The sequence below is a fragment of the Symphalangus syndactylus genome, chromosome 6 (assembly GCF_028878055.3).
Source record: "Symphalangus syndactylus isolate Jambi chromosome 6, NHGRI_mSymSyn1-v2.1_pri, whole genome shotgun sequence".
NCBI lineage: Eukaryota > Metazoa > Chordata > Mammalia > Primates > Hylobatidae > Symphalangus > Symphalangus syndactylus.
This window is the reverse complement of record NC_072428.2, coordinates 124,362,566-124,390,265: the sequence shown is the minus strand read 5'-3', so window position 1 is coordinate 124,390,265 and position 27,700 is coordinate 124,362,566. Positions and strand designations below refer to the sequence as shown.

General features: G+C 44.8%; 1 long non-coding RNA gene across 3 annotated transcripts; it reads left to right on the top strand.

Annotated features, from left to right (window-relative positions):
- The first annotated feature begins 939 nt into the window (after positions 1–939).
- On the top strand, positions 940–17,922 carry LOC129484038 (uncharacterized). 3 transcript variants are annotated; one of them, XR_008658344.1, is made up of 5 exons: positions 940–1,044; positions 14,398–14,684; positions 15,165–15,412; positions 15,548–15,663; positions 17,079–17,922. It is a non-coding gene; the product is annotated as an uncharacterized lncRNA (long non-coding RNA). The 3 variants fall into 3 exon arrangements; XR_008658345.1 differs by lacking the exon at positions 17,079–17,922 and having other exon boundaries at positions 14,398–14,746; positions 15,548–16,088; XR_008658346.1 differs by lacking the exon at positions 15,548–15,663 and having other exon boundaries at positions 14,398–15,412.
- The last annotated feature ends 9,778 nt before the right edge of the window (positions 17,923–27,700 follow it).

Genomic DNA, 27,700 nt, shown 5'->3' with positions numbered 1-27,700 from the left:
CAGGCCATTCTAGGTGGGATGTTTCTAAGTTGGGCACAGCATGTGTAAACTCTGTTGGTTCCTGGGACTGTGTGGAGAGCAGATGATATTCCTAGCAAAAAGAAGGCAAGTGAAAAGTTAGATAACGTGAAGAGTTGAAGGAAGTACGTAGCTCCAACTACTGTGTGGTAGAATTCTTCCCTGACCCCAGCACCTGCCCTCTCGATGTATGTGATTCAAATGCTGCTTGGCTAGAATGGGATATACACCAGCTGGTCTCTGCCTGGTCCCTGGCCTGCCTGCCTCACCAGAACATCCCTGACAGTGCCTAGGCAGTCTGGGTGCACTTGATCCTACAGCAAAGACAGGCCGGCTTCCGAGCACCATGGCCAAGCAAAGGGGGGGAAGGAAGCCTCAGTCATCAAGTTCAGCCTGTGTGAACAAAAGGAAGTCCCCATCCACACTCGCCACTCTCCGTCCTGAGCATCCTGAGCTTATAGTGTGGTGTATGCTTCCCCCTTCTGGCCATAAATGGTCAACAACGATTTTTGGTAATCCTTGGTGGGAGTCCCTGCTTGCTGCTGGGAAGTGGACCTTCCTAGTAACAGCGACGACAATAATACTGTTGCCAGAGCTATTGATGGAAGTGGTACAATACAATAGGTGCAGTAAAAAGCCCTTTACAAACACTGTCTCATTTAATCCTTAAAGCCAGGGGTCCCCAACCCCTGGGGCCACAGACCGGTACTAGTCCATGGCCTGTTAGGAACGGGGCCGCACAGCAAGAGGCGTGCGATGGGCGAGCGGGCAGAGCTTCATCTGTACTTACAGCCATTCCCCTCTCGCATTACCGCCTGAGCTCCGCTTCCTGTCGGGTCAGCAGCGGCATTAGCGTCTCATAGGAGCATGAACCCTACTGTGAACTGCGCATGCGAGGGATCTAGGCTGCGCGCTCCTTAAGAGAATCTAATGCCTGATGACCTACCACTGTCTTCCATCACTCCCAGATGGGACCGCCTAATTGCAGGAAAACAAGCTCAGGGCTCCCACTGATTCTACATTATGGTGAGTTGTATAATTATCTCATTATGTGTTAAAATGTAATAATAATATCCCGAAACCACCTCCCCACCCCCAGGTCTGTGGAAAAATTGTTTTCCACAAAACCAGTTCCTGGTGCCAAAAAGGTTGGGGACTGCTGCTCAAAGCAATTTTGTAAGGGATGTATTATTATCCCCACTAAACAGAAGACAAACTAAGACACAGAGCAGTTAAATGACTTGTGCAAAATACATGCTGATAAACGCAGCAGGGCGGGGGTTCACGCCTAGGTGTGTCAGGCTTCAAAGTCCGCGCTCTGGGCCACTGTGAACATTCCCGTTTCTGACGGGATGTATTCTGGGTGGGGTATCCTCTGTCAACAGAGACATCTGTCAGACCATTCCTGCCCTTTTACTTCCATCAGTCCACATCCTGGCATCTTCCGAGTCATTTTTCCTCTTCACTTCTTGTGCTCCTCAGCAGATCTATGACCATCCCAGCCTCTTTCTTTTCTTCCTGGTCTTTGTGCAGTTTGCCCCCCTCCTGCTTGCTTCAAACATTCACTCTTGTGCAGCAGTTCTTTTCTTTTCTTATTTATTTATTTATTTATTTATTTATTTATTTATTGAGATAGAGTCTCACTCTGTCGCCCAGGCTGGAGTGCAGTGGCGCTATACTGGCTCACTGCCACCTCCGCTTCCCAGGTTCAAGCGATTCTCTTGCCTCAGCCTTCTGAGTAGCTGGGATTATAGGCACCTGCCACCACACCAGGCTAATTTTTGTAATTCTAGTAGAGATGGGGTTTCGCCATGTTGGCCAGGCTGGTCTTGAACTCCTGACCTCAAGCCATCTGCCCGCCTTGGCCTCCCAAAGTGCTGGGATTACAGGTGTGAGCCACCGTGCATGGCCCATTCAGCAGTTCTTAAACTGGCACCCACAAGAGGTCTGGATTGAATCCGAGAGGTCTGTGAACATGGACATGGAAAATATTACATTCTATTGTGAATATAGAGAACAGAAGTGGGGCCTGTAACTTTGTCACAAATAGAAAGTCACAGCTCTTGCTAAATCCCATTACTGTTATTAGGAATATCTCACGATGTCATCTATGTGCATCACTACTTTGAAATTACCAGAGTTATTAAACCTGTCACTAGAGCTGTTATTTAGTCATTAATAAAAAGCCTATGTATTATCATATTACAAATTTGGTTTTTAAAAATATTGTGATAGCAGTCTTTCAAAACTAAAGAATTTCTTGGTAATCTTGTGCATTTCATTTTATGTACTTAAAAACATTTTTCTTAGAAGAGCTCCAAAAGCTTCCGCAGCTTGCCAAGGGGATCCTGGCATGAAAAATGATTAAAAGAAAACACACTATCTTTGATTTTATGCCAGCTTTGCACCTCCTGAGCCAGCCCATATAATGTAACAGTGACCCCCGGTAAGAGGGTTGCACTTCTCCAAATAGGAGGACCACAGGATTTCTCTTCCAAACAGGGACATTTGAGTATAGATATAGTGATACTAGCATAACAAGAGTAAACTGGAACATATGGCCACCCCACTCAAATATCAGGTATTCTGGAAACTGAAGAATTAGATAAGAAAATGCCAATGTAATTTACAAGAATCAACATAGAAACACCCTATCTGTGAACACACTACTGATAAAACCAGAGTATCTCCTAAAATCCAACCAGAAAAAAAATAACTAATATGAAATATATCAGCTTCAAGTAAAATAATTGTAGCATATAATAAAATAACAAATACTAGCGTATCACTTGCTATGGATAGACATTGTCTTACAACAGCCCTCTGAGGTTGGTTCTATTATTGTCCTCACTTTAAAAATGAGGAAAACATGCCCCCATCACACAGCTAGAAAGAGGCTGAGCTGGTAGCAAATCCAAGCACACTGGCTGCCAACTGTGTGCTCTGACCCACTGTCTCTCGTGTGTCTTTGTTAGGAATTTTCATGATCTGAATGGAATCCAGGAAAATCACAGCTGGAATACAAAACATCAGCCCTTATCTCCAGCACTGTACATGGCAGAAACTGCTTTTATTCTAGATGTCTAGATCCAGTTATTTGAAGTAAATTCTCCAGAATGGGGGGAGAAATCTGGAAAGTTTCCATAGAACAGTCGAAATATCCCTTTATAACTCTTGGGTTGTAAGTGATGCTCTCTCCATATATTAGCCTTTTTCTTTTAGCTGCAACCCCTAGCTCCCACGTCAGAGGCAGCATGAGCCAGTGATTAAGAACCGGGTTTGAAGTTCCAATTCCAGGCACCTGTTTAAGCTGGATGACCTTGACTAAGTCACATAGCTTTTTGCACTGCAGTTTTCTCATCTGTAAAATGGAAATAATGGTAATGGAATGCAAAATGCAAAATGGAAATAATGGTGGTGAGGAGTAAATGAGCTGGGCAAATACACAATAATCAGGAACAATTATTACTATCCTTTTAGTCATCTCTATTCTGACAGTTTTGTCTCCAAACTCATCTCTCTTGTCTTATTCTGAGTTTTTCCATGCGTTCTGGCATTTTCAACTTGACTTCTTCAATATTTTTCATCATTTGGTAGCTATCTTTGGGTAACAATTATAACATTTGCTTATACAGCATTTGCCCCAGAACTCGTTTTGCTGATGCAGCATAAACTGACAACTGGAAGTGAGAATGGGGACATGTGATCTCGTGATTATCACACATTCTCAATTTACTCACTCCATAATAGCATTTGCGCCAGAGCTCTTCATTTGCATTTTGCTGAACCAACGTGAATTTTTAGAAGTTCCGAGGTGTCCAGAGAATGCTTCAGTTAGAATTGAGTTGACAAAAAATAGGATAGATCATTTATCACCTCTGTAGAAACAAGATGAATTTCTGTTTACAACTGAAATAAGAAATTACAAAAGATTGTTGGGCCTGACCACATGAAAAATTAAAATAGTGCAAAAGAAAAATAATTCAATACAAAAAGGGAAGCTACAGCCTGGGAGATGTTTACATCAATATAAAAAGGGGTTAATAAATATGCTTTATAAGTCCCATCTTTTAAGAACATCTTTGTTGCATCTCCGCTAAGAAGAAGAGTATCATGACCCAATACAAACTTACATTGAAATAAAAGTTTCATACAAAAAAAAACTTACTATACTCTGTTGATGGGAATGTAAATTAGTACAACCCCTGTGGAAAACAGTATGGAGATTTCTCAACTAAAAATAGAGTAACATTCAATCTAGCAATCCCACGACTGGGTATGAGGAAAAGAAATCATTATATCAAAAACATACCTACACTGTATGTTTATTGCAGCACTATTCACAATAGCAACAATATGAAATCAACCTAAGTGCCTATCAATGGATGATTGGATAAATAAAATGTGGCACGTATAGACAATGGAATACTATTTAGACATAAAAAAAGAATGAAATCATGTATTTGCAGTAATATAGATGGAACTAGAGGTCATTATCTTAAGTAAAATAACTCAGAAACAGAAAGTCAAATACCACATGCCCCCACTTATAAGTGCAAGCTAAGTAATGTGTACACATGGACACAGAATGGAGTAATAGACACTGGAAACTGGGAAGGATGGCAGGGTGGGAGGATGAGAGGGGGTAAGGGATGATAAGTTACTTAATGGGTACAATATACACTGCTCAGGTGATAGCTACATGAAAAGCCTAGACTTCACCACTATACCATATATCCATTTTAAAAAGATGAACTTTTACCCCTGAAATGTATACAAATTTTTTTAAAAAACACAAAAAATCTTACTATATGCAGAATGCTCTGATATTTCTATTTTATTCTATTCTGTTTTTTCTTTAATACCAGTCATGAGCCACAATATATTTTATAGTCTACTGATGAAATTATGACATACTTTAAATAAACAGTGATGTCAAGAGCTCTTATAAATACATTATTGGATAAAGAATATATATAGATGCTTCAGATAGGAGTAAAAACAATTTCTGAAATATGAAAAAATCTCTACTTCAGTACTCACTCAAGATACACAAATGAATAACAATGATAAAAATACAATTTCCATTGATTAAACTAGCAAAAAACTAAAAGTGATGGTGATGTCTGATGCTGATGCAAAGACAGTAAAGGGTTTTCTTTAATACAGTTTTTTACTTATGCCCTCTTTAATTCAAAACACATTTGAGGTGGTTTTATGTACCAACATTGCCAAACAACTAATGGCAGAATCAATGCAATTTTGTTTGAGAAGTAATTTGGTGGTACGTTTGGGAAGCCACAAAAATGTTCATACCCAAAAGTAATTCTACTTCTGGGAATTTGTCCCACTGAAGCAATTCAAAGAAAGAGAAAAATCTCTATGCATAACTTTTTATATCATTACTTAAATAGCAAAAAACGAGAAACAGTCTAAATAGCCAAGAATAGCACAATATTTAAATAAGCTATACTACATCAACTCAAAATATTTTGTAGCCAATAAAATAATTATGATGACTATAAAGCAACATGAGAAAATCCTCATGCTAACAAATGCAAAAGTTATAAAACAAAACTCTCCATGTGTTTCAGTGACTATAGCTGCATAAAGATTACCCAAAAACTTAGTGAGATGAAACAACCATTTATTACGGATCAGAAATTCAGACGGCTTACAGCAGTATGGCTTATCTGGGCCCACAATGTCAGGGGCTGGATTCACATGAGGCTCATTCATTTACGTGTCTGGCAGTTGATGTTGGTCATCTGCTGAGGCCTTAGCTGGCTCTGTTGGCCAGGACACCTCTGTTTGGCTTGGGCTTCCTCAGAACATGGTGGCTGGGTTCCAAGGGCAAAAGACCCCAGCGAGAGAGCCAGGTAGAAGTCAGTTAATCATATATGACCTAGTCTTAGAAATTTTGCAGTGTCGTTTCCATTTCCATTCATTGAGTCACAAAGTCTTGTCAGTTTCAAAGGGAAAGAAAAGAGATGCCACCTTATGATGGGAGAGCAACAAGTTTCTGGAAAAGCATACAGGACTGGAAATACTGCTAAGGCCAGTTTTAGAAAATATAATCTGCCACAATTTTTGATTGGGTCACAACCGCATAAAAATAATGAAAGTATTAGGACTAGAACTGGGAAGAAACATGGAAAAATAAATGATTGATTTAAAAAATTTTTCTATTATTTTGATTATGTTCTTTGGCCAATAAGTACCTAATTATTAATATAATTATATTGACACAAAATTAAGCTGACAATACTTCAGAAATTTTCCCTGGGGGTAACCCCAGCTTTTCGCTTTTAATCCTTTATTTATATAATCCTGCTGTTCTCACTGTTTTGTTTTTTTTGTTTTTTGGGTGTTTTTGTTTTTCTTGAGACAGGATCTCATTCCATCACTCAGGCTGGAGTGCTGTCGTATGATCTTGGGTCACTTCAGTCTCAACCTCCCAGGCTCAAGCAGTGATCCTCCCACCTCAGCCTCCCAAGTGGCTGGGACTACAGGTGTGTGCCACACCTGGCTAATTTTGCTTATTTTTTGTAGAGACGGGGTCTCACTGTGTTGCCCAGGTTGGTCTCGAACTCCTGGGCTCAAGCGATCCTCCTGCTTCGACATCCTAAACTGTTGGGATTACAGGCATGAGCCATCACACTTGGCCTGTTCTCACCCTTAATTCACTGCATCAGCAACATCCCTCCCATCATCGCGAGATTGGCCTGCAGCAGAGGCCCCAGTGCACTGTGGGCACGAGCCTCATCCATATACACCGCCCTCCCCAGGCCTTCATAGCACAGGCTCCCCTCCACAGGGGCAACCTCATTTGCAGACAACCTCATCTTTTAGTTACTGAAGAATAAAGGGGAAAGGGCACATCTCTGGTCTCATCTATTAATAAACCCTCATCTCCACCTGAGAATTCCTGAGTTCTCACTTGTGGTTGGGTTACAACTGCATAAAAATAATAAAAGTATTAGGATTAGAACTGGGAAGAAACACGGAAAAATAAATGATTGATGTTTTAAATTTTTCTGTTATTTTGATTATGTTCTTTAGCTAGTAAGTACATAATTATTAATAAAATTATATTGACAAATATAATTTCCTTCTTGGAGAGAGAGGTCGTTTTCTGCACAAGGCCAGTCCTACCACCTGTCCTCTTAATCATCCCTCTTCAACTTCTTCCCAAGCTGTCCCACTCAACCATCACACTCAAAAGCCTCCTCTTTTTCCTAGCATCTTTCATCTTTGCTCATTGGCTGGATCTTTCCTCTCTACCTACAGACATATCCAGGTCCTCCATAATCCTGATCATGCAACCCACTCAAAGTGTCATCTGATTTATTATTCTTCACCTAATCCAGTAACAAACTCATCAAAGGAAACACTCATTCTAGCTGTTTCCATTTCATCTCCCACTCATGCCTCAACACCAGTGGTTTACCTGACAGATTTTCTTCCAACCACTATGGTCATTTGGCTTCTTAAATGTCATTTTGATAACCTACTTGTCAAATTGAATGGCCCTTTTTTCATCTTCATCCTCCCTTCCTCTTGAAACTTTAGATTGTGTTGTTCACCATCGTCTTCCTAAACTTCTCTTTCCAAGCTTCCCAGGACCATCTCCCCAGCTCTCCCCTCACCTCCGAGCCCCCTTTCTGCATTTCGCTCTTCCCATCACTGGCTCCTGCAGCCCAGTGTTCTCATAATACTCACATTCTTTAGCTAAGTTCAATGACTCTCATGCTTCTATTACCACTGAATGACTCCTTCATGAAACTGGAAATGTAACACATACTACATCTTGGATGTGCAAGATTATAAGTGCAACTGTTAAATAAGGCCTATCGCTAGTAAAGTTTAATCAGGCTGGATAACTATAAAAGCCCTGGAAGGTGCCTCAGTCTCTCTTGAATTATAGCACACAGGCTTGCAGCTGGCATGGCCTAGCTCTGCAAGAAGAGGCCCCTGGCCTTGCGGGTGCTAGGTCTAGTCTTCTGGGAGGGCCCCTTGCTCTCCAGGGTGATATTCTTGGCTGACCCCTTCCCTGTGCGCTTTATGGCCTCTGATCTTGAACCCCCAGCTGTCTAGCTTGGTCCTGGGGAGGTCCTTGGATGATGGAGCCACATCTTAACTGTCCCTGGCAGCACAATTCTTACCTCCAGACCCCACCCCATACCCCCTAACTTCGCCCTCTTTTTCCCTTGGAGGGAGCAGTGTTTATTCTAACGCCATAGCTACCTTCGTCTACATTTTCACCACCAGAGCCTTAAGACAGGGTAGGGAGCCTTCCTGTTGATGAGCTAATGGAGGAAGAGGGAACTGAAAGAATTCAGTGACTCCTCTCTCAGGATAATATCCTGGCTTGGAGACCATTGTCCTGCCACATAATCATATTTTGAATGTCAAAACCTGAATACCAACCTGGCCTTTTTCTAGGCAATCCTTCTCTAACAGGTTCTAATCTCTTCCCAGACATATGGCTGCCTAGGGCAGACTTTACGTAAAGGTCACAGACTCACAAAGACAAAAGTGACAAATCGCATGCAATTTCAAATTATTTCTCCAGTTACAATCTTGAATCTCTATCCGCCCTAACCCGATGGCTTTTCCAAGCTCTAGCTTTTAATAGCTAACTGCCCATGAGACATCTGCAACTCTAAAGCCAAACTCACTATCTTCCTGCTCTTCTTCCAGTCTAAAACCTGCTTTTCTTCCAATGTCTCCAACATCCAAGTTTAAGACCAGGTGTTTTTCAAATCCCAGGGCTCCAGCCTTTTATTCCCAGAGATTCTGAGTGGGGCTTAGGAATCTACATCTTTAACAAGTAGGCCAGGTGGTTCCGAGTCTGACAGAAGTGGCATGGGAACCACATTTGGAAAATGCACTCCAAGCCCTGCAAAGCAGGAACCAGATCTGGAGGAGAGAGCGAACCCCACCTGTGAACTCCCCTGTCCCTCCCATCATCTTGCTTCATGACATCACCATTTGCCCATTTGCCTAGTTGAGAAGCCTGGGAGTCCTTCTCTCTCATTGCACTGCCCTTGAGCATCGACTGACCTGTCTTCCAAGTGCTCTTGCATCTGTCCTCCCCTGGATTCCCCCTCCCATCACCTGATCCAGACCTGTGTCAGTTTTTACTGGAAGGCTACACTGTCCTACTGATGGCTGTCCCAGCCAGGGCAGCCCTGATCTAATCTGCCCACTGCACCAGCTCCTTTAATCACTTCCACTTCAAGGCTCACAGTGGCTGCCATGTTCTTCAGCCCAAATCCTTAACAGCTGAGGCCAAGCCTCCAGTTGAGCCTCACCACCTGCCCTCTTCCCTCACAGAGTCAAACTGTGGACTTGCCATTCCTCCACCATGCCAGGGCCTCTATATCCCCTGTGCCTTGGCTCAGGCTGTGTCCCCCACTTGGGCAACCCAAGTCTGGCACTCCACAGGTACTTCCTCAATGGGGTTCTGGTGAGTAGAGTTTGGGGGACATCCACGATGGCACTACTTTCCTCTCCTCCCGCCAGCCCCATGCCACACTCTGAGGTTCACCTGCTCAGCGGGGCTGGGTCCCTAGAAGCCACAGAAGAGCCTAGACTGGCCTCCGAGGTGCCCTATGCCAGGTGGCCAGCTCTGTGTCCTTCCAGCCCTGACACCTTGGGTGATCTTGAGCAAAGATATTCCACCTCGTGGACTTCAGTGCCTTCACCTGAGAATGGAATGTGGATGGAGGGATGAGTTGGAACAGGCAATGCATATGATTTCCACCAGCTCCATTCCCCTGTAATTCTCAGAGTAATTTGGTATTGTTGTTGTTGTTGTTGTTTGTGAGATGGAGTCTCACTCTGTCACCCAGCTGGAGTGCAGTGGTACAATCTCGGCTCGCTGCATCCTCCACCTCCCGGGTTCAAGTGATTCTCCTTTCTCAGTCTCCTGAGTAGCTGGGATTACAGGCACCCACCACCACACCCAGCTAATTTTTGTATTTTTAGTAGAGACGGGGTTTCACTATGTTGGCCAGGCTGGTCTCGAACTCCTGACCTCGTGATCTGCCTGCCTCAGCCTCCCAAAGTGCTGGGATTACAGGCAAGAGCCACTGCACCTGGCCTTCTCGGAGTAATTTGGATAGCAGCACCAAAGAAGGCTGTGTTTAAGCCCTCAGGGAGGTGGCCACTCAGACCTCCATCTCCAATGCCCCACTCTTAGACATGATTTCATGGAAGGTCTGGGGCTGGATTTCATCCCCATCCCAGGAGGGGCAAGAGGACCATGCAGGAAGGGTCTCTGGGAGTGGAGACGCTACTCAGATCTGAGATAAGAGAAAGGGTCCCACCAACTCTTCCCCTGAACCTCAATCTCTGCTGTCATCACTATGGAAATGTACACTCTGGCGGAATGGATTTTTTTTTTCCTAAGACCTTTGTACTTAGATTCCAACCCTGCCCCAGGGTTTCTAAGGAAAAGTTCCTTTTGGAAAATTCCCACCCAGCCCCAGCTGACCAAAAGGGAGGAAGGATTTTTCCACAAGGTGCTCTGGGTTGGTGTGGGATTTAGAGCCCCCGGCAGCCACTTGTCTGAAGGAACAAGGAGCTGGGCTAGACAGAAAGGGAGTCCCGAGCAGGCTGGAGCTGAAGTCAGCTGGGAGGGCTGGAGCTGAGGTCAGCCGGGCGGTGCTTCCCCTCGGACCCCATTCCCCCGCTCGGCATGGATACGGGTGGAGTTTTCACTCTCTGACTTGCTCTTCTAGAACTCAGCACTTGGGTTTCAGCTGAATCCTAATTATCCAATATATTAAATCCAGTGATAAGATAAACATTTTTCCACCTCTTTCTATCCCTAAGCCTCTGGTGACTTATTTTTTTTCCCTTTTGATAAGTATTTAAATGTTTTTAAAAATTAAAATATAATTCACCCAATTCACTAAATATGAAATTCATCATTTTAAAGTGCGCAATTCAGTGATACTTAGTGTAGTCACTATTTCCTGTGACTTCCTGTCCTGGTGGCATTTCCCCTGAGACAGAGAGAAAGGGGGCTGGGGCTGGAAGTTTCCCTGACATGTTCCCCAGGTATGCCAAGGCTTCGGTCCTAAAGGTCTGTTCCAGCTCATTGGCACCACCACACCCCTCTCTGGAATTCCTGGGAAAATCCTGTCCATGAAACCGGAAACCTACCATTCATGGGGCAGGTGGGTTCTTAAGTAAAGTTTTCCATGTGACGGAGCCTCTTTCATCAGTGGCACCAGGCTCAAAGTTTCCCTCATAGGCCTGTGGGGGGTTAGAGATCCCTGACCCCACACTGAAGCCAAACCCTCAGGGTGAGCAGACCAGGTGAGCTCCAGATCAGGGCCCCAGAGGAGAGAGAAGAGTCCTGGGTTGCTGCTAGAGCCATCAGATCCCTTAGCTCAATTCTCTCCTCCTGAAGATGAGGGAATAGAGACCCAGAGACTCCAAAGATGCCCACCCCGGTGATGGCAGAACCAAGAGCAGCACCCCACCCTTCAACTCCTGGGCCATGCATTCTCTACCAGGTGACTCAGTCAACAGCAACCAGTGATTAGACACCCTCTGCCCTTCATTAGGCCAGATGGGGGGCACCTGGACGTCGACACGCAGCCCAGAGAGTGTGTATTGAGGCAGCCCTGCCCAGTGGAGCCTAACATAACCGGGAGAAGGAAGAGAGCTCCAGAGAGAAACCCCTCAGTGAGGCTGGCTGCCTGGCTGGCAGCTGCCCAGATAGTCCTGCATGTATCCCCGTCTCATAGAAAGGATTCTCCTTCCCTTCACATTTCTATCTTTTTATTTATTTATTTATTTATTTTTGAGATGAAGTCTTACTCTGTCACCCAGGTGGAGTGCAGTGGCACAATCTAGGCTCGCTGAAACCTCTGCCTCCCGGGTTCAAGTGATTCTGCTCCCTCACCCTCCTGTGTAGCTGGGATTTCAGGTGAAAGCCACCATGCCCGACTAATTTTTGTATTTTTTTGTAGATACAAGGTTTCACCATGTTGGCCAGGCTGGTCTTAAACTCCTGACCTCAGGTGATCCACCCACCTCGACCTCCCAAAGTGCTGGAATTACAGGTGTGAGCCACCGCGCCCCGCCCAACATTTCTAACTCTTTTAAACATGACTGTTCTTCCTCCTGTCCATTGCCTCCACTCTCTTTTTTACAGAGTGGATAAATGAGACTTCATGCACCTCACTTACTGGCTTCCCACTTAGAACTCACCTAAGGCACTTGTTAAAAGTACAAACACCCAGTCACCAGCCCCAGAGATTCTGATTAGGGTTGAGGTTGGCCCAGGAATCTGCACCTTTGACAAGCACTCCAGGTGGTTCTGATGCGGGCAGTATAAGAATGGCATTTTCAAAACATTTCCTTATGTCACCGACTAAATAATACCATATTTATTGTTTTCCCTCTAGAGAGGATTCATTTCTGCTGCTCCATCCTCATTCTCCGGCTTGCCACCCTTCCTAGCACAGTTGTTTGATGTTTCCTTCTGGTTTAGCCGGCCCCATTAACCCTACGCTCTAATGATCCTTCATCAGGTTGAGGCTCCATAATTCTAAGGATACTAATGTTAATGAAAAACCAGCAGCCATGCTCTCACTCACAGACACACCACTTGGTGGCGTCATTGCTCCACTTTTCTTCTCTGGTCCAGTTAACCGGAGTCGTGTAGCTCCTACTTTTGTGTTGACGGTTTTGGGGGAATTTTGTTTTGATCTGCTTTTCATCCTCTGTTAGAATCTTCAGTTCAGATAGACAGTAACACAATGGGCATCAGGTAGCCTGGGAAAGGGGGTGGGTTTCTTTCACCCTCACCACAGGCCTGAGGAACGTGAGACCGAGCGCGATCTCTCCAAATCCCACATTCTTTGGGCTACAATTGCATCTCTGTACATTCACTGATCAAACATCAATAACAAGGCAGATTTGTGAGCGATTCTATCTTGGACAACTCAAGGGCACTTGGGCCTCTGCCTACAGTCAGGAAGGAAAACACTGAGCCCCTGGCTGCTGAGCTGTGGGCAGAGTGGTTCACTTCTACAGCCAAGGGCGGGGCAGATTAAAAAATAAATGAGAAGAAGGAAAATGAAGTATTTTCTAATGAACAGGCAAACATAGTCCCATCCACAGTTGAAATCAATGGGGCAAAACTAGATGACATTTGAGCAAGCCAGATTGAAGGGCCCAGAAGCCCTCATCTCCTTCAGTTTCCTGAGGACACCTCCCACCCACTCACACCTGCAGATCTCTGTGGTTGTTCCAAAGGCCACTGGAAGGTGCGGCTGAAGCCACTTGGGATGTACAATGTAGATGATGCCCTCCCTGTCTTCATCCTGTCTGTGTTTAATGAGGGTGCAGGCAGGATGGGGTTCCAGGTTGGTTAAGGTGAAAATAGAACCTAAAAGGGCTAAATTTTGGAATTACATCAAGTCATTTGGGAACAATTAAAAGCAGGTAGGATATGGCAAGGCAGGAAGAAGCCATGTCTCAGTAAAACAATGGGAAGTGAGATGGAAAACTGTTGAATGAGAGGCCAACTCTGGCAGGGGTGGAGAAAGCCCCGATACTGGTCATCTATTTGGGTGGGCATCTGTTTTCTTTTTCAGTGCCATAGGGGTCTTTTGCCTTACTGTTCTTCCACAAGCCTCCCATACACTCAACTCAACTGGCCATTGGACCCTGCTATGGGCAGCATCTGAGACCACTGAGATCATTTCCTTCCCTGAGATCCACCCACTTTATTTGCATCTCTTTCCTCTGCCTTACGGTGACCCTACACTCAGGACACCAGATCTGCCTAAACAAGACAAAAGGGGAAAAGTCCAACTAACCAACAACCCATAGGGGTGACATGTAGCTAAGCGACTAGTTTATCTGATTTGCTTGATGCTCATCTGTGGATGTCAAAGTCATTCAACTGCAGTTCGAAAGGGGTTGTGCTGTGTGGCCTCTCCATGGCCACTCATGAGCCAGGTGTTTGCCTCCACTGTTAGCTGTTGCCCTAGTCTAGATGTGCTGGCTTCCTGTGGCCCCAGCCCCTGTGTGTGGGCATGAGGCTTACATCCCTTCATTTACACATCCACTTAGCAAATATTTACTCCATGCCTGCTGTGTGCTCGGCCACCCTCTAGGCACTGGAGGTCACAGTTGTGGGTGTGACAAGGAGGTCTTTGCTCTCATGGAGTTGATGTTCTAGTGAAGAGAGACAAGTGATAAACAAATAAACAAATAAATCAGATGGCGATGAAAGTTGGGGTAGAAGTAAAGAAATGCAAAGTGAACCAGTGTATCTGGGGACTTAGTTTAGAGTGGGAGGGATCTTCAAGAACCATGCAAGTCTTCCCTAATTGCATCCTTTTCCAGATCAACTGCATGGGGTCCTACAGGAGAAGACCAAGAGACAGAGACAGGGACCAGGGAAAATGACCGATACCATTCCTTCTCAAGGATGCTACACACCCATGGGGCAGAGGATAAGAGGTTCCTGAAGGCATCACCCCTCTGGCCATGGCTGGTGTGCAGATGAAGCTGGAGATTTGGAGTAGCCTGTTGTCCCACTGACTCTTAGACTGCCCCAGCTAAGAAGACCAACTCCTCCAATTACAGATGAATAAACAAAGCTGCTCAGGCTCTCTGGCATCGCCCTGACGGTCATCATGCATCTGCTTCACATTTCCCTCCTGCCCCCCTGATTTTCTGGAAAAGGGAGAAAGTGTGTGAAAAAAAATGGACAATAACTTCTGTTAACTTTATAGATGTCTGGTTCCTCCATATGAGGCTATGCTTGAATCAGTTTTGGAGAGAGGGTTTCTAAAGTCTCTCTAGACTCTATTAATTTTGATAGAGACAATAAAAGGCAGCAGGACCAACGCTATGTGGTGGGAGATCTAGCAACCATTGTGGTCACAATAGCCACCACTTACTGAACACCCACCATGTGACAAAGAACTGTGCATGAATTATCTCACATTTTTCACAAGCACCCCTTGAGTTGGGAGTTCACTCATGAGGCAACTGAGGTTCAGGGAGATGAAGTAACTCACCCAAGGTGGCACCCTGTAGGTAGGAGGGCTGAGATCTGGATGTAGATCTTGCCTCCAAAGCTTTGTCTTTTTTTTTTCTACTAATAGCACACCAAAGAGAGTTCTAGAAAAAATGAGAATAAGGAATTTACCTGTAATCCTTGCTCAAGAAACTGAAGCTCTGAGGCCACATTGTTCCAGTATTTTGCAGCTCCTGCAAGTGGATGCCAGCACCAGCAGCTCCCCGACCACGGGCCCCAGCTAAGCTCTCCCAGAGGATGATCTTGGCTTTGTACATGGGGTACCAATATCCTGTGAGTCCAACAGAGGGAAGACATAAGAATATGGTCACTCAGGTAAGTGGTGGATAGCTGAGTGACTATATTCTTGCTCACCACCACCCCCATCAGAGGGGGTGTCTGTGTTCCTAGTTGGGGGAAGCTTTGGTAGACTGTCAGTAATTCCTCCCTGTGTCCCCCATCCTGTGTCAGGTAACAGACATTTGTCTTAATGTATTCACTGTGTCATCAGAAGCCACTTCTTATCATCCTTGTGAATACTTGATGAATGAGGAGTCAATAAGGAAAGAAAAGAGACTGAAAAAGAGGTATGAGAATAGGAAAGACGAGTAGAAAGATGAGATAGAGATTGCCCTAAAGACACAGTAAGCCATCAAATATCTGTTTTCTAGTGCCCTTCTGGGCCCTCTTGGATTTTGAGAAAGGGAGGAAGAAAGTGGAAAAATTGCCAATAACTTCTATTGACTTTCTAGATTCCTAGTTTCCCCACATGTGGCTATGCTTGAATCAACTTGTAAAAGTCTCTTTATAGTCTGTTGATGTTGATGCAGGCACTAAAAGGCCACGGTCGGCCTAGTTAGATGATCCACTCCACCCTGGGCTCCGGAAGATGTTCCAGGGCATTTGCCTTTACTTGACCCTATGCTGAGAAGCTACCAATATTTTTCTTTCCCCAAATTGGTTTTATTTGTACCCTCTATATATTAAATATTAGAGTATTGGCCTAGTTGAAGGAGTCTTCTTCTATGGCTAGTTTCAATAAACATGGTGGAATAAATATATATATTATATATATGTATATATATCATATATATAGTATATGTATATATAATGTATATATATTATATATATAGTATATGTATATATATTATATATAGTATATGTATATATTATATATAGTATATGTATATATATTATATATAGTATATGTATATATATTATATATAGTATATGTATATATTATATATAGTATATGTATATATATTATATATATGCATATGTATTATATATAGTATATGTATATATTATGTATATGTATATATATTATATATAGTATATGTATATATATTATGTATATATATATTATATATAGTATATGTATATATATTATATATATAGTATATGTATATATACACACACATGTGTATATATATATGTATATATTTCTTAGTAATTTAAAGTTGCAAGGGACTTTGGGATCATGAATCATTTTACAGTTGTGGAACAGAGAGCCAGCAAAATTAAATGACTTACCCAAGAATACTAGCAAGTTAGTAGCAGGACCAGGACCTATCTTGTCTTAAAAGGCTTAAGACGTAGTCAGTCAATTAATTAATCAAATATTTATTGATAACCACAATCTATCCCCATCCCTCGTGAAGAGCAGAGACTAAATTGCCAACTTGCTTTCGCCAGGAGGGCTATGATACAATGTAGAAAGTACTGGCATTATTGTGGTGCTCATATTAAGGCTTGTGGCAACTCTCAATTCATGAATTATAGTGACTTTAATAGACAACATAAAATAGTGAACTGAAGGATGACTTTATATCTGCAGGTCAAGCAAAGGGATATAGACCGTATGGAAATATGGCACCTCAGGTGTGCCTGGTGTAATAAGAAACAACTTAAAAAAAAAGGAGGGCATATGGCTCTAAAAGTTTTCAACTGTCAATCAGCCTTGACCATGAAAAATTAGCCAAAGAAAGATTTGGGCCCACAGGTTTTGTACAGAGGAAATCCAGGCTCCTAACCATGGCAAAAGATGGGAATAAAAGGATCAGAACACTGAGCTGGATCTTCAGTTCGTTTCAGGTATGGAGAAGGGTAAATGGTCTGTAAAGAAGGCCAACCTCAGTGAAGGTGCCTTCCAAGGCCTTGTCCACTCAAGGACATGTTGCATGCCTGAAACTGAGTATACAGGAAAAGGATAGAAATGGAATAAAATGGAAACCCATAAATCACACGACCCTGCCATGCAGTTTCAAACCACTGACTTGATGAAATGTTGATCCGCTTTGCCATGGATGCCCCACTTTTTAACTCCTTCTTCAGGTCCCAGGAGGTGAGGCTCTTCTGCTTAACTGATTTGCAGAATTTTTGCTTCTGCTATTACAATAGCTTCCATAGTTGAGTACCAAAGACACATTACTATGGTGCCACAGAGATCATTTTGCAGATGAGGAAATAGACTGTTCTACTACCAAGGCTTTGGTTTTTTCTACTCAATCTTGCACAATCTCTCACTCTCAGCCCAGATCATTGCTGCAGTTTTGTGAGCCATCAGCATCCAAAGTGAACACAGGGTCTAAAGAACTGAAGATGGCATGAGGGAACACACAATCAGGTCTTTAAAAAAAGAAGAAAGTGAATAGGTAAAATGAGCAGGGCATCTAGGACTGAAAAGCCTCTGTGAACAATTGGACTCAATATGAAATTGATGTGAGCTCACAGAAGACCAGCTGAGTTCCAGATGTGGTTGGGTAGCTTGGGTTATGGGCCCGTATAAAGAAAATGGTCTCCTCTTGTAAACGGAGTTCAAAAAAAGACTAAAAGTCACCCCAAAGTGTCACTGTCTTTGTCTTTTGGCCATTAGTAAGTCAGCAGAGACCTCTAGAGGAGACTGGATTTTGTGGCTGATTATCAATTAATTGATCATCACTGGGTATCTTTGGGATTGTTGCCTTCTCAGGGAGAAGCTGAAAATCATTCTGTGAAAGGTACTTCCACCGACAATCATTTAAGCTCTTTGGAGGCAAGAAATCAGGTATCTGGGAGAACTCAGAAATAACATAGGAGCGACAGGCTGAAGCCATGAGTGAGATGGGCAGATGGCTTGAGAATGACCATGGGCAGAGGAGAGCAGTGGCAGGGAGAACCCACATGCCTCCACTTGGAGTCAGCCTGTCAGCAGGATGAGCTACAAGATCACCCTAGAGGGAAACTGCAGGCCAAGTCAGGGGCACTGCAAGCTGGAGATGTGCACAGGCAGGAGGGCAGGTGGCCTGTGATGAGGGGCCATGACTGTGTGGTGGGCTCTCCCACACCAGGAGCAACTAGACTGAAAGTTCTTTTAAATGAGGGAGCCATCATCTGTCCAGGGAAAAGTGGTTCGGGATACAGGAGGAGCCCTGCACCACAGAATCAGTCTAGTGTTGGGCTGTCTGTTCCACAGGAGCCTCCAGCCCAGTGATGTAGGCAGCTACTCACAACCACATCATGGCACAATGTGAGGCCTCCCAATCCACAGCCATCCGTGATTACAGACACTTCACTTGACGTCTGAATATAGCTGTGTGTGCCTGGAAAGCCTAGAAATAGAAACGCTCCTTTTTTCCCCAAGACGATCATCTCTACATCCTGACCTGGATCAACAATGATCCATTCTGGACAATCCTGGACACTCCTGCTCCTGGAGAGAAGGGATAGATAACTTTTCCACCTGCCTGCCTGTCCTGTCCACCTGGAGGTGGTCTTGTGGCATCTTGGGCCTCACATGTCCCACAGTCTGTTCTCATCCCTCCAATTTGCTCCTTCTCCAGACTTCTCTCTCTTGGTTGAGTGGTTCCACCATTTGCCCAAGTTGCTTGGACCCAACACTTGAGTTACAGCCAACTCCTCTCTTTCTCTCACAACTCAAATCTAATTCATCAGTAAGTCCTGGTGGCTCCACATTTGGAATGTTCCTGGGATGCCACCACTTTTTGTCATCTCTGTTACTGCTAGCCTGCCCCTTGCTACTGTCAGCTCCAGCCTGGAGGACTGAAATAACCTCTTCACTGTCTCCAGCTGTTCTTCCCACCCGTGGTCTATTCTCCAGACACCACCAGAGGGATGCTTTGAAGTCCAGACAGTATCATGTCATTTAGAATGAAACCTGAGGTCCCAAGTGTGGCCCGAGGGATGGTCAGGTTGCCCCCAGGGCTCCATTTCCTGCCACTCTTCCTCTCTCTCACTCTGCTGGAGCCACATGGTTACTATTCCTGAACACAGGAGGCTCCCTCCTGCTTCAGGTCTCGTGCAGATCTGTTCCCACAGCCTGGGGACAGATTTTACCCCAGAAGTTCCCAGGGCTTGATTCCTCCCTTTATTTAGGTCTTAGCTGAAATGTCCCCTTTTCTGAGCAGCCTTCTCTCACCACCCGATGGAAGCAGCCATCCCTGCATGCTCTATCACTTCACTCGGCTCTATTTTTCTTCCTAACACGTTCACAACTCGACAATTCTTTTATAATTTTTCACTTATTTATTGAGTGCTGTCTCTTCCACTAGAAACCCCTGAAAGCAGGGATTTTTATAATCTTTTGGCCACTACTAGATTCATAAGGATGCACAGAGCCTGGTAGGCTGCAGGCTGTCCATAACTGCTTGTTGAATGAATCGATGGATGAATGAGCAGCAGAAGCTTGTTTCTCTCCATGAAATACAATGGGTTCCAAAGAAATCGAAGCCTTTTTGAAAGGCCTGAAAGGCCTAGCCATACTTCACCCATACAGCTGCAGTGGCAGATCCATGCTCATGACCTCATTTCTCTCCTCAGAGCCACCTTAAAAGTAGACCTTTCAGAGCTACCCAAGAATCCTGGTCCCTGCAGCTGATCTTCCCACCTCCACCCAGCTCTTGTCCTCCTCTTCCTCCCCATCCACCATCCTGACCAGGTGAGCTGGCTTCCCGTGCTCAACAGCTCTACGCTTTTGCACTTCTGGATTTGGTCAGGTCAAGACTAGCTCCCCTAAATATGCCTCTGTCCTAGACAGCCTTGTTCTAAACAGAAACTGATGATAACGTGGAGGAAGAGTCTTGAATGAAAAGGTGGGGGAGGGAAGGAAGGAACAGGGAGAAGTCATCTCTAGGTTGGCAGTCCCTGTCAGCCTCTTAGGACTTCTCACCTCTGCAGCAGTGATGGTAGAGTCGCGTCTTACTCCCTGGGGGGAGGTGGGTGGTTCCTGACACCATCCCCTGCTTCTCCAAGTTCTCCTTTTTAGAAAAGGATGAAGGTCTATGATGCAGGCAAAGTCATCACAGATTCTATTCCCTCCTTCGAGTGATGTCAAACGTGACATTAAATAAATGTAGCAAAGAGGTTCTTTATGAAGCTTTTGATTCTGAAATAGAACCATTCATAAAATATGAAGTAACTCTAGAGACCAGATCACCTATCTTCTCATTTAATCGATGAGGAACAGAGAGATGCTAAGTAACTTGCCCAGGGTCACAGAACTGGTAAGGCACTAAACTAGGACTTGAAGCCTCCTGAGCCACTCTGCTGGACCACCAAGATGCTGCAGAGACCAGTTCTCTTCAGCAGGAAGTCCGGTTCCCAAAACGTGCATGGGCTCCTCCAATCTTGCCAATAATTCCCCCAAATGGTGGAACCTGCAAACATACCCCGTTGGCCTAAAATTGTTGCTTAAGGTCCACCTCATTTACCCCAAATTATCATCCTCTTCCTCTCTCCTTCCTGGCTCTGCCCTACTCTTCCAATCTCAAATCCCTCAAGCTATCCAATAACTATTGAGAGTTTAGGCATCCAGGTCCTCAGCTGTACCAATCCAAGGCTGGGGAAAGATCTCCTTTCCTTTTTCTATCTTCATTGGAAGATACTTCATGAAAAAAATCAGCAGTGAGTTCTTCAATAGGGGAGAAAACATTGCTTCAAAACTCAGCTCTAAACTGCAGAGAAGGCCAGGCACAGTAGCTCATGCCTATAATCCAGCACTTTGGGAGGCTGAGGTGGGCAGATCACAGCACTTTGGAAGGCTGAGGTGGGTGGACCACTTGAGGTCAGGAGTTCGAGACCAGCCTGGACAACATGGCAAAACCCTGTCTCTACTAAAAATACAAAAATTAGCCAGGTGTGGTGGCAAACACCTGTAATTCCAGCTACTCAGGAGACTGAGGCATGAGAATCACTTGAACCCGAGAGGCAGAGGTAGCAGTGAGCCGAGATCACACCACTGCACTCCAGCCTGGGCAACAGAGGGAGATTCTGTCTCCAAAAAAACAAAAAATAAAATAAACTGCAGAGAAAATAGCATGGGCCAGGCCAGCCAGAGGGTCCTGTGCCACGTGCCATCAGTGCTATGGTGGGAGCTTACTTCCACTCCCAGGTCAGCACCTCTTCCCTCATCTGTGCCCCCTAGGTCGGCGACCCCTGGGACCCAATGAATGGCTAACCAGGCCTGCAGCTGAAAGCTCTGGCTCGTAATTTGTGAAATCCTCTCCTCCTGGCAGCATGTGAAGTGGCCATTTAACAGATGGCCAGTAATATATTGCATTCCTAGCAAATCTATATTTCAGTAGTCACATTATTTACATTTTTCATTTATTATTCCTGTTAGGAATATTCCCTCCAGGAGACAAATAAAGGTGGAACAAAAAAGCAAGACAAATAGGCAACTGTGAAAAAAACCCACCTTATTCAAAGGCCTGCTGTTTCCCCTGGGCACAGCTTATATATCACCTGTGTGCAAATAGGACGTCTGACTTGGTGCAGATAGGAGAACATCTGCTGCTCAGATGTCTTTTGAATATTCCCAAAGACCCCATGATGTACCAGCCGGAGGAGTCTCTTGCTGCAAGGAAAGCTGTAGCCAAGTATATAATTTTTAATCCAGTAATATCAAATTCAACAAAAAGTGTCGAGAGCACAAAAATGGTTAGAAAATAGACCAATGGAAGAGCCAGCAGGCATGGGCTGTTTGGTTGGCTGACTGGTGGTAATGAGTGTACAACGGGCTAAACATTGACCTGGATGCATCGGCAACATGGTGAATGCAATCGCCTTCATTTCAGCCCAATGCCTGGCACGCACAAAGTTTAGGATTAATGCTAGGCCATGAGGTCGTCATTGCTGTTTCACCATCTGCTAGAGGAAATGCTCCTCATCCTTCAGGGAACAGCTGTCATGCTGCCTCTTCTGTTAACGTGTCCTTGCATTCGTGCCTTCTCTAAACTCCTGCAAAATCTACCTTACTTTTTTTCCTCCATGTTTTTTAGTCCTTTGCCCATCTGATGTCCCTCACTGGATTGTTAGCTCCATAAAAACTATGATTTCTATTTACCTTTGGTTCTACCCCCACAGCATGGCCCCTGAAGTGACCCGCATCTAGTAAGGGTTACTATAAGTAAGTGATACAATCCCAGAAGTTGACAATTTCCATATGTTTTTGGTTTGGGTGGTGTATTAGTCCATTTTCACACTGCTATAAAGAGCTATCTGAGACTGGGTAATTTTAAAAGAAAAGAGGTTTAATTGACTCACAGTTCCTCATGGCTGGGGGGCACTCAGAAAACTTACGATCATGGCATAAGGGGAAGCAAGCATGTCTTTACCATACCAGGAGAGGTGGCGGGGCGGCGGCGTGGGGGCAGGCGGGGGGGAGGCGGGGCATGCCACACATTTTTAAACCATCAGATCTCGTAAGAACTCACTCACTATCACAAGAACACCATGGGGGAGATCCACCCCCTTGATCCAATCACCTCCCACCAGGCCCCACCTTCAACACGTGCAGATTCCAATGTCTTTGTATATATATACGGAGTCTCGCTCTGTCTTCCAGGCTGGAGTGCAGTGGTGTGATCTCCGCTCACTGCAACCTCTGCCTCCTGAGTTCAAGCGATTCTCCTGTCTCAGCCTCCCCAGTAGCTGGGATTACAGGTGCCTGCCACCACGCCAGGCTAATTTTTGTATTTTTTAGTAGAGACGGGTTTTCACAATGTTGATCAGGCTGGTCTCAAACTCCTGACCTTAGGTGATCTACCTGATTTGGCCTCCCAAGGAGATTACAACTTCACATGAGATTTGGATGGGGACATAGAGCCAAACCATGTCAGGTGGTTTCATTCCTGTGTCCTAACTCTTGTACTGTAATTTTAGAGATGGGAGAAGAATGTCATAAACCAGATAGGCATCAGGGAAGGGGGATTCTTTTCCTCACTTGCCTTCATGCTTTAGTTTTCCTGAATTCCAAGACAATGGAAAGGATCTTGACCAATTTTAAAGAATCAAGAAATGAAAAAAGGTGGAGGCATCAGTTTCCAAAGTTATAATTTGTTCATACTTAAGATGAATACTAATTCCTATTCTAACTACCTCACAGGACTCTCCTGAGGCTCAAATAAGATAATGTGTGGACGGAAGCTCTTTGCTGGTAGGAAAGATGATATGGGTGTAAAGTATTATTAGCCCTTTAATCTTTCTGGTCTCATAATGGAGAAAATTTTCTGAAGACAAATTGGAAGCTCATTTCAGTCTCTCAGCAGCCTCTTGCTACATGATGTCCATGACAATTACATGCTGCAGAAGAGTGTGGCTGAATCCAAATAAACAATAGCATGAAATATATTTGTCAGTGCTCTAGCCCTGCTAAAGACAGGTGGAATTCTCCTCCAGGCCCCACGATTCATCCACTGGCTGAGATGCAGTGGATGAACGGCATAAGAACACTGTAAATGCCACTCTGGGTCAGACCTTTCTTTCATGGATCCAAGTTTTCTGCTCTTACTGTTCCACCAAGGGCCATTCTGTAGGAGGATGTGGCTGTTCCCTGTGATGCTGGAAGACAAAGCCTGCAGAAGCCCCTTTGGGACTGAGGGACTCATTGCTCCTGCTCCTGGGAATGATGGCAGCTGATGGTTCTCCTAATCAGGGCACTAACCTCAGCCTCAGAGTCCCTTACTCAAAGCCACACCCCCTCCCATATCCAATGACTATGGTGTGTCAGTGGTGGGAAAGGAGGCAACAAGACCTGGCTCCCTTGTCTAGGGTGGGACAGGTCTGCAGGGCTGATTTCCCATAGGGTCAGCTGAGTTCTCTGATGCCATTTTATTGCTGCTCAACTTCTCCATTTGCCCAGTCCCACGTCCCTTGCCCTTCACAAATATTGTCCCTGCAAACACTGTTTAATAAAACTGAATACCGATCTCTGAGGAACTTCACCTATGACACTTCCCAAACAATGCGTCTGTGGATGGGTTACTGGTCTGTAGGGATATTGATCCTCTAAGCCCTTGGAGAAACTGGATGGATCCCACATCAGTCCATGTCCCCAAGCCAGTTACCTTAGTTGTAAGCATCATTCGCCCTCTACCCCTGCATGCTACACAAGTATTATTTTCTATGTGCCACGATGAGAAAAGGGACCTGTGTAATGTCGGTAATGTGTGGCACACTCAGAAATAAATCCGTTTTAAAACAGTATAGTCATCTTTCCAATATCCATTCCCTCTTTTATCTTACTAATGGATCCCTGATTTGTTTTTTGCTTCCAGGCAGTAATTTTCCCAGCAAAACAAACAAACAAACAAAACCATTTCGCAGCCTTCTCTGCAGCCAGAGAGAGCCATGTATATAGTTCTTGCTCAGTGGACAGAAGCAGAAATGTGCTGCTCTTCTAAGAAAGGCATCTCCACATTTTCATGTTGTTCCCTTCTGTATCTTCCTGCCTGGAACAGGGATGGGAGGCTAATGACCAAGAAGATACCCACATGCTGAGTGGGTGCATCTTCTATTGCAGCATTTAAAAATTATGCCAAACTTTGGAGGCTTTAATCAAACACTTGTTATCTCAGTTTCTGTGGGTCAGGAATAATGGTGGGGATTCTGATGCGGTCCCTTGGTTACACAGCACAAATCTGGTATAACATGAGAGGAAACTACACCAGGGTATACATCCCAGGAGGCGAGGCTCTTTTGAGGCCTTCTCAGAGGCTTCCTCCCCCAGCCCAACCTCTGGCCCCGAGGAGTCACATCCATCCCACATACAAAATATCGTCATTCTCTCCCAAGGTCTCCAAAGGTCTCATCCCATTACAGCATGAATGTGCAATTAAGAACCTAATCATCTAAGGCAGGTCCAAGTGTGGGGGAGGCATCTCAGGCATGGCTCCTGAAGCACAGCCCTCAGGTACAGTTCTCCTGCAAACCATCCTTCTCCAAAGCCCTATATTTTGGTTTCATGACTTACCCATGGATGTATCAAAAAGAAGGGAAAAGAACAATTTGACCATCTGCTATTTCAATTATCTCCCTACATAACTCCTTATCCACTTGGCCCTAAAACTAGAGAGTGCATATATAAGGCTGTGCAAACACACACACACACACATTCATACATTGTGTGAAGTGGCACTCTTGCCAAATAAGCAAGACAAAGAGGATGACAACCAAGCAGGAATGCCAAAACTGATATTTTCCTAATGAGAACAACAATGCAATGAGAAACAGAGCTCACGAGTGGCTGACCCAGCAGATGCCCCCTGGAGATCCGAACTCTTCTTTAATTCTCCCTGAAGACCCCAAAAGAAGCAGCAATGGAGCAGAGTGGGGTGGGGAGGGGGAAAGTTGGCCAGTTAGAGACTGGGACAGTAAGGGCTGGAAGCAGGAAAGGAACCATGGAGAGTCCTACAGGGCAGCAGTGTGCCTGTCTTGCTTTAACATTCTGAGCAGGCATCTCTCTGATTTCTTGCAATACTGTTTGAAACACTCTGTGTATTCTGCAAAACGAGGGGCATAGAAATACTCCTCAGTGAGCATGTCTTCAGCTGTTGAATTGCCCGAGTGTGATCTAAGGCCCTCCATTCCTATTTAGTTGATGGCACGTCTTTGGCATTTTCGTTAATTTCTGATAACTCTCTCAGGAATGTCCAGCTAAGCACTTTCTTCATTGTGCTATCTGTGTGAAAAGTCACACTTAAGGGTTCTCAGAGGACGATTTCAGATACAGATATAAAAGCCATTCCTGAATGCCACTCTGCTGGCTTTGCTGTCTGTGCTGATGCTCTCAGAGATTCTATCATTCTTTCCGTATTTTTGAAGTTCATTCTACAAAATTAACCTTAATAACCAATTGAAACCTTCACGGTTTTTTTTCCCTGCTGAAGCCACTTGACCAGAATTTTAAATCCAACCCTTTCCATCCTGTACTCAGCAGACAGGAGAAATTTAAGAGCCTATAGTCAATAGCTAATATCAATCCCCCTTGGCTAAGAGACACTGTCTGATCTTGGCTCCTTGGTTCCAATCATTTTGCCCTCCCTTATTACATTTGGCCAAGTCCTTGCCATAAGCCCCAGTCTAGCTGGATCCTAGCCTTGGTTCCAAGGACTTCAGCACATCCAAGAACTGGAGAACATTCTATCCTGCCTGCTCCGAGGATGGATGTCACATTTTCTTAACTCAAATTTCTGAACATAGATGGTGGCTCCGCCTGGTGAGATATTCCCCTGATGCCTACTTGTTTCTGACTTGGCCCTTCTCCTTGCCACGGATCTTCTGGAATCCTAACTGCTCCCAGGTCAAGATAGGTGGGTTTTGGCCACATTCCTCACTTGTAAGATCACCTATGAGAAACATGGGATTCATGGCTGGAAGGGACTTCAAACACTGTCTAGTCCAACCATGCAAGCATGCCTTGCCTGACAATAAATGCAAATCAATCAAACAAGACCTCTGATTCAGAGCCCTCCTTTTCTCGTGTTAAATAAGAACAGCTTAAAGTTAAACATTTCAAAGAATTCTTCCTAATGCTAAGGACCAGGGCTGCATTACAGGTCTCAGGAATGCTATTTTTTAGGTGATTTTTTTTTTTTTTTTGAGACGGAGTCTCGCTGTCGCCCAGCCTGGAGTGCAGTGGCGCGATTTCGGCTCACTGCAGGCTCCGCCCCCGGGGTTCACGCCATTCTCCTGCCTCAGCCTCCCGAGTAGCTGGGACTACAGGCACCCGCCACCTCGCCCGGCTAATTTTTTTTTTTGTATTTTTAGTAGAGACGGGGTTTCACCGTGTTAGCCAGGATGGTCTCCATCTCCTGACCTCGTGATCCGCCCGCCTCGGCCTCCCAAGGTGCTGGGATTACAGGCGTGAGCCACCGCGCCCGGCCTGAGGTGATTTTAATAAGTCTGAAGCCTGACTATTATTGTCAGACACACAGAGCCCCGTTTCAGACAGCAAAGAGGTGGCAGAGGATGAGGGGGGGCCTCACATACCTCTGATCTTCACAGCAACAGCCTCCCCGAGGCTGGACATGGACTCCAGCTGCCTCCTGCCTCCTGATTCAGTCCTTTGGTGAGGCCGTCCGTCAGATACTATACATAAGGCTCATGGCTAGGCAAAGAGGACTACCTTTATGGGTTTCAGTTTTTCAAGTTCTGGAGTGATCTGATAGTCTGTGGATTTGAACCATTCTAGCTGACCCTTTAAGACAAAGCATGGCCTTCCTGGACTCATGGTATGTTAGTCCATTCTCACGCTGCTGATAAAGACATACCTGAGTCTGGGTAATTTATAAAGAAAAAGAGGTTTAATGGACTCACAGTGCCACATGGCTGGGGAGGCCTCACAAT